Below are 7,322 nucleotides of genomic sequence, written 5' to 3'. Positions count from 1 at the left end.
AAAGTTGTAGCCCTTTATATCTAGTTTGCAGAAATTTAAACCGTTTGGCAGTTGGAGTTGAGTACAAGAAGTTATGGTTAATATACTACAGGTTGTCGGGGAAGAGTTTTGGAAGAGTTTGATGTTTTTAGCATGAGCATGTAATGATCCAAAGGTCCATTTTTAGTTTTAAAAATCAAAATTTGATTTTGAGACTTTCAGGATTTTGATAATGAATTATAGGAGTGATCTGGAAAGTTTGGTCTAATTTCTTCAAGTCACGATTGGGTTTTTAGCGCGAAACATGAGTTAATTGTTTAACGAGCGAAATTGGTATCGCATTGAGAAAATGAGCTCCAAATTGAGCTTCGGTTGAAAGACTAGGTTCATATTATTATTTGTGACTCATAGGAATAAGAATTGTCGAATTCCGAGTTCGTATGATGGAGTTAGAGCCTTTGTAGTGAAAAAATAACTGCTGGTGCAAGCAAGTTCTGGTGTGGACTTTTAGTGACGGAAAATGGACTTTTAGTGACGGATGGGCAGAAATTTAAGGACAAAAAATGGTCATTTTGTTTTTGGATTTTTGGAGCACGGTTCTTGGGCGATTTTGAGGATTTTTTCACGAATTCGACTTGGGTAAGTGTCCTATATCCAAAAGTGATTATATTTCATAAATCCATAGTTATATTCATCATTTATTTCGGATTTAAATGGAAGAAATCAAGATTTTTGCAAAACTTTTCAAGAACAAAAATTTTAGATTTGCAGGTCGAGTTGTTATCGAAATTTGATAAAATTGGTATGGGTGGACAAGTAATTGAATGGGTTATTGTATTTTATGAATTTCGTCGGATTCCAAAACATGGTCCCCACAGGCGATTTTTGAGTTAAATTTCGAATTTTGTTGGAAAATTAATATTTTCATATGGAATTAATTCCTATAATTAGTATTGACTGAATTGAATTAAGTTGGATAGATTTGAGTTGTCCGAAGGTCAATTCAAGCAAGAAGGCAATTTTGGAATATCGACATAAATTCAAAAAGGTAAGTATCTTGCTTAACCTTGAGTGAGAAAATTACCCCTTAGGCATAGAGTCTTATGTGAAAATTGTGTGATTGAAAGCCGTATACGTAAGGTGACGAGTACGTACTTGGTTTATATGTGTAAATTATATCAATTAAAATTCGTAGACACCCTTATGTATTAAATTGGAAAATTGTTGGAACTTAGTAAATCCTTGAATTATCATGCTTCGTTCCTAGTTTGTCGAAATTATATTTTATATGATAATTTGATGTTATTGTCACTTGGATTTTTATGTGAATTCCGTGTGCTTGTTGATTTGATATTTTTTTTGGAATTAAATTAATTATTGAATCCTTATCTGCAAAAAAATTTATTAAATAAGTTTAAAATAAGGCATTAATTATATTTATTAAAATCTGGATTAAAGAAGTCGTTGTCCTATGCTGAGTTACTTTTCTATCTCTGTTGTTATTTTGAGATTTTATATACATTATGTGGAGCCTTGGGCTATTTTTGAGAAATTTATTAATTTTACTATATCTTTGGAATTGGTTGTGGCCATTAGGCAAATTGTGATATGAATTGATTGTGTTGTGTTATCGTGATAATATTCCGTGTAAATTGTTGTGTGATTTGAGTTATTATTATGAGGATATAAGGGTGGCAATTCACTGTAGTTATGTATGTTGGGATATTGTCTGGGCGGAGCGATAAGGGTGGCTATTATACGAAGCGATAAGGGTGGCTATATGAGCGATAAAGGTAGCTATTGATATTGTCAGGGCGGAGGGATAAGGGAGTCTATTATAGGAGTGGTAAGGGTGACTATAGGAGAGATAAATGTGGCTATTGTCAGGGATGATATGTGATAATGTAGAGTTATTATGTTGGTAAGTTTTATGTGATGATGTCGGGTTATTGCATTGGTAATTTTCATGTGATGTTGTGATTTTCCTTGTATTTATTTTTATATCTTGTGCAACGTGTCTTGTTATTTCGGTAAACTTGATAATAGTCTGATCTATGTTGAAATTGAGAGCCTATGGCTATTGCCAGGCGGATTATGTTATATGGGATCGGGTTCCACGCCGCAACATGTATGATTAATGTTATATGGTATCGGGTTGCACGGCGCAACAAATATGAAATATGGGCACGAGGTGCCAGGGAAAATATGATATATTGGCACGTGAGTTGTCCGTGCGGTTGTGATAGAGATATTGGCACGAGGTACCGTGGAAATATAAAAGTAGGCTGAGACCCGTATTTTATGATTATGAGATGAGGTGTCACAAGATGACTTTTATTTGAAAGGATTATATTCCAAATATTATTTGAAATAATTATATTCGAAAGACATTTATTTGAAAGAATTATATTTGAAGGATATTATTTGAAAGAATTATATTCGAAAGATATTTATTTGAAAGAATTATATTCGAACGATATTTATTTGAAAGAAGTATGTTCGAAATATATTTATTGGAAAGGATTATATTCTAGAGATTTCTATTGAAAAACTTATAGATGAAAGATGTATATTTTGAAGGACTTGATTATTGGTTGTACTTGTGTTCATTACCTGTTTGAGCAATATTTATGGAGTTCTTGTTGCCTTGCTGTTTACATCACTAGTTGATTATTGTTGCTATCACTGCTATTTATTTTTCTATTATTTTTGTATACTATATTGCACAGGTTATTAGACTAGTGAGTGTCTTGACTGTACCTCGTCACTACTCCACCGAGGTTAGTCTTGATACTTACTAGGTATCGACTGTGGTGTACTCATACTACACTTCTGCACATATTTTTACAGAGCCAGGTATTTGAGATATCGGACTCGGACAGAGTTAGAGTGGGATCGCAAGGATTCAAGGTAGAGCTGCTTGGTTGCCGCAGTCCCTTGGAGTCTTTCTATTTTATTGTACTGTTAATTATTATTCAAATAATATTGAGTATTCGATCCTTGAGATAATTTCATATGTTCAGTTAGAGTTCGTGACTCAGTATTACCAGTCTTGGGAGGTTGTTTGTAATTATTTCCGCTGTTGGTTTCGATTATTTATTTAAAAATAATTGATTTGAATTGTTATTATAATCGGTTTACGTAGTCTTAGAGACTAAGTGCCATCACGACACCTATGGTGGAATTATGGGTCGTGACAATTTTATTTTAAAAAAACATAAAGATCTCAAAATTAGTTAGTTTTCACATAAAGCGAAACAAATAGAATAATGGCCAAATATATAGACAGACCCTAAAAGTTGGCTCCAATTGTCACTTTAACACTTCTACTAATCCTTATACTACCTATTAAGCACTCAAACTACTATCAAAGTGTACCTATTGAACACAAAAAAATCAGCCCCAAAGAATATTAAATGCGTGAAGTGCAAGCTCGGCTATGTGGCAGTGTAACCAATAAAAAAAGCCATGTCAATAAAAATATGTTCTCTTCGGATCTATTATCGAGTATCCTCCCCTTTCCCGTTGAAGCTGTCTCGCTAGTTAAAAATCGGCCACCATAGCCACACTGAAAGTAACCCATCAGTGTCGCCACTTCCATCTTCCCTACCTACCTCTCACCTCCAACCACCAGTCGCTCTTTCGAAATAGCTTTCTATAATCTTCTCTTATTCTTTGCAGCAAATTTGTTGATCATTTTTTAATGGCGTGGGAAGGTTCTGCCATTTGAAAGAATCTTCTCTTTTGGATATTCAGATTTGGAAATTAACATCTAATCAAGAACACTTAAGGTGATTTAGTCGAATACCGGAGGTGTTCTAACAAAATTTTAAATTAATATCTAATGATTCAATAGGGTGAGGATTATGACCTTACCAAATGTTTCTGAAGGGATGGCCGTGGCAGCCTTTCAGAATGGGTTGAGCAAAGAAAGTTCGAGGGTGACCATAAAGCTTCTGAGTCGGCTGATGAAGTATCTACCGGCCATTTGAGACGAAATCCATAATGCCTACTATGCCGAGGTTAGAGCAGAGGACGACGACCTCAATGGACCAACTCGACGGCTCACCTTGGTACAATCTGAGCCAAGGAAAGAACACATAGATAGTACGAGGAGAGACCACCCAGTGTTGCGGCCGGGCAAGAAACGACACTAACCCTATGCTAGGACACCCGTTCCCTCCTTCCATTATGAAGATGGCCCGTCTAGGCCGAGATCAGGCACTCACAGGAATGATTGAGGTATGCTCCTTTGTTATATGCTCACAATTTTTGCGTATCGCCTACAGAAATGGTCTACGCTCTCGAGAAGCTGGGAACAAAAGTCAAATGGCCGCCCAAGATGAGGTCGGACCCAAACACAAGGTAATTTGATGCCCTCTACGAGTTCCACCAAGAACCTGGGCACAAAATAAAAGATTGCATCGCCCTTAGGCTAGAGGTGGCAAACTTGCTGCAGCAAGGGCATCTCAAAGAACTGCTCAGCGACAAGGGAAGGAACATCTTGGCGAGGGGTCGAGAACGTCCAGGCCCGCCAAAACCCCCTTCACCAGCTCGCACCATCATTATGATTATTGGTGGCAGTGACGACGCCTCTATCAATGGCATAAAATTCACTGCCACCACAAGCTCAAAAGATCGATCACCCATGAACGGTATGACAGACTCGAAGAAAGTATCATCTTCGATGAGTCAGATTTCGACGGTTTGGCTTTCCCTCATAATGACGCACTTGTCATTACTTTACGAATTTTAGATACCGATATTAAGAGAATTATGGTAGATGACGGAAGTGGAGCGTGCATCGTCCATCATCTTATTAGTTTCGTTTTATTAATTGATGGTGTAAAATATATTTATATAATCAGATTATTTTAAAGTAATTAAAATAAATATGTATAAATTAAATAGTAACCTTATAAAATAATACTCTATATGTTTTACTTTATGTGATACATTACCATTTGAAGAGTGAATTGTTTTTTTAAAATTATTTGTCTTTCAATTTTTTAATTTTTTTTAATTGTTAACTTCTATAACTTATAGTACTTTTTATGCAGTTTTCAAACATGTAGATTTTATTTTAAAAAAACTTAAAGATCTCAAAATTAGTTAGTTTGTCACATAAAGTGAATAGAATAATGGCCAAATATATAGACAAGCCCTTAAAATTGGCTCCAATTTTCATTTTAACACTTCAACTAACCCTTATACTACCTATTAAGCACTCAAACTACTATCAAAGTGTACCTATTGAACACAAAAAAATCAGCCCCAAAGAATATTAAGTGCCTGAAGTGCAAGCTCGGCTATGTGGGAGTGTAACCAATAAAAAAAAAGTCATGTCAATAAAAATATTTTCTCTTCGGATCCATAGTATCCTCCCCTTCCCCGTAGAAGCAGTCTCGCCAGCCAAAAACCGGCCACCATAGCCACACTGAAAGTAACCCATCAGTGTTGCCACCTCCGTCTTCCCTATCTCTCTCTCACCTCCAACCACCAGTCGCTCTTTGGAAATAGCTTTCTATAATCTTATCTTATTCTTTGCAGCAAATTTGTTGATCATTTTTTTAATGGCCTGGGAAGGTTTTGCCATTTGAAAGAATCTTCTCTTTTGGATATTCAGGTTTGGAAATTAACATCTAATCAAGAACACTTAAGGTGATTTAGTCGAATACCGAAGGTGTTCTAACAAAATTTCAAATTAATCAGTAATAATATACATGGTAAACATTGAAGTAACTAAAATGGCAAAACTTTGAAATAATCTGGGAATAATAGAGCTCATGGCTGTCTTCGTGGGCGAGTTTGCTGAACAAATAACAACGGTCGTGATCGCTGTGACAAACAGGCGATGTGGCCCTTTATGGACCGCATATTTCAAACTCCTAAATTTTTCGGGTGATTTGTTGGAACCATCTAGTACAAGAAAAGAAGTGAAGTCATGAGTCATGATGATGTCAATTCCTGACGCATTGCGTCGATTCACGCATGACCTTTGATTGTCTCTACTGTTTTGATTCTAGTGCCAATTATGATGAATCATTTTGGGTTCGATGCCTCAATCTCTATAAACAGGGATTGTTTCCTCATTATTCAAACTTAACTTCCTTTCATACCATCCTTGCTCTTCATAAATTTCGTTCCTTTTCTTGTGTCTTCTTTGCCTTCTGAACCTTAACTTTCTTTCATACTCTCATCATCTTGTAAATTCTAATCTTCCTTCTAATGTTGATAAAGAGAGGCACGTCATTCCTTTGGCTGTTATGTTCCCTGATGACGGGGAGGACATTGTCGTCGTTACTGAGGATGAATCTCTTCCTTCAGTGGAGAAGATTATCCCTCGTAACCCCGATGCTAGATTCGACTTTCAACGGTCGCAGGACGCTACGCCCAAAAAAATTCAATCGTCAATGGCGTCTAGTCAGTTAGCTCAATTCAAAGCCAAGTTTGGCCTTCCCAACCATGTAGAATTGATCCCCGCTGGTAAAGACGAAGTGCACGATCACCGTCCTGGGTATTGTGCTCTCTATGCCTACCCGTTTACCGTTGGCTACTTGTTCCCTCTTCTCTCGTTGGTGGAGGAATTTTTCTGCCATTATGGCATTTGCCCCGCCCAGCTAGCCCCTATGTTTACAAGGTTATCAAGATGTTATCAAAGTTTGCTGAGCTTGCCGGGGTCGAGGTCACGGTGTGTCACTTGGCATATCTGTTCGCGCCTAGCTTCTACAGAGGGACGATGTTGAATCTTCGACATCGTGGAGGCAAAATTTTGGTAGTGAAGATGGACGATAAGGGTAGTCGACAGTTCTGGCTTGACTACTTCTTCGTCAAGACTGAGCCATTGCGGCCAATGCTGATGGTTTCCTTGAGGCCTGGAAACATATTGGTAAGTGTTCGCACATTTAGCTTTTTTCCTTTCAAGTACTTTGTTTATTCCAAGTTGGTCGAATAATACTTCTTCTCCTGCAGCCACCAATCGTCCTCCTCCTTTGGCAGCACATCTTGCCGACTGGGTTAGGCAGGTTCTCCCCTACACCGTGGAGATTCGTGACTGGCCAAGCTTCTTTCAGAAGTTCAAACCAGCCCTCCCCTCGATAGGTAATCTTTCTTCTACTCGTGATAGTATTCATACTAGCTTGTGCTGCTGTAAACTTCTATGTTTTTTTAGGTTCAGTCAGGGAGACTACAAGAAGGAAAGGGCCCCTCTGCCCATGTTTAGGAGCAGAAGGGCCGCTACATCTTCCGCCTCCATCCCCATCTCGGCTACTGCGGCTTTCGCCTTTGTCCCCATCTCGGCTAACTGCGCCTTCTGCCTCCACCCCCATCTCAGCTACTGCGCC

The sequence above is a fragment of the Nicotiana tomentosiformis genome, chromosome 8 (genome assembly GCF_000390325.3).
Source record: "Nicotiana tomentosiformis chromosome 8, ASM39032v3, whole genome shotgun sequence".
Classification (NCBI taxonomy): Eukaryota; Viridiplantae; Streptophyta; class Magnoliopsida; order Solanales; family Solanaceae; genus Nicotiana; species Nicotiana tomentosiformis.
Note: the sequence above shows the minus strand (reverse complement) of the source record.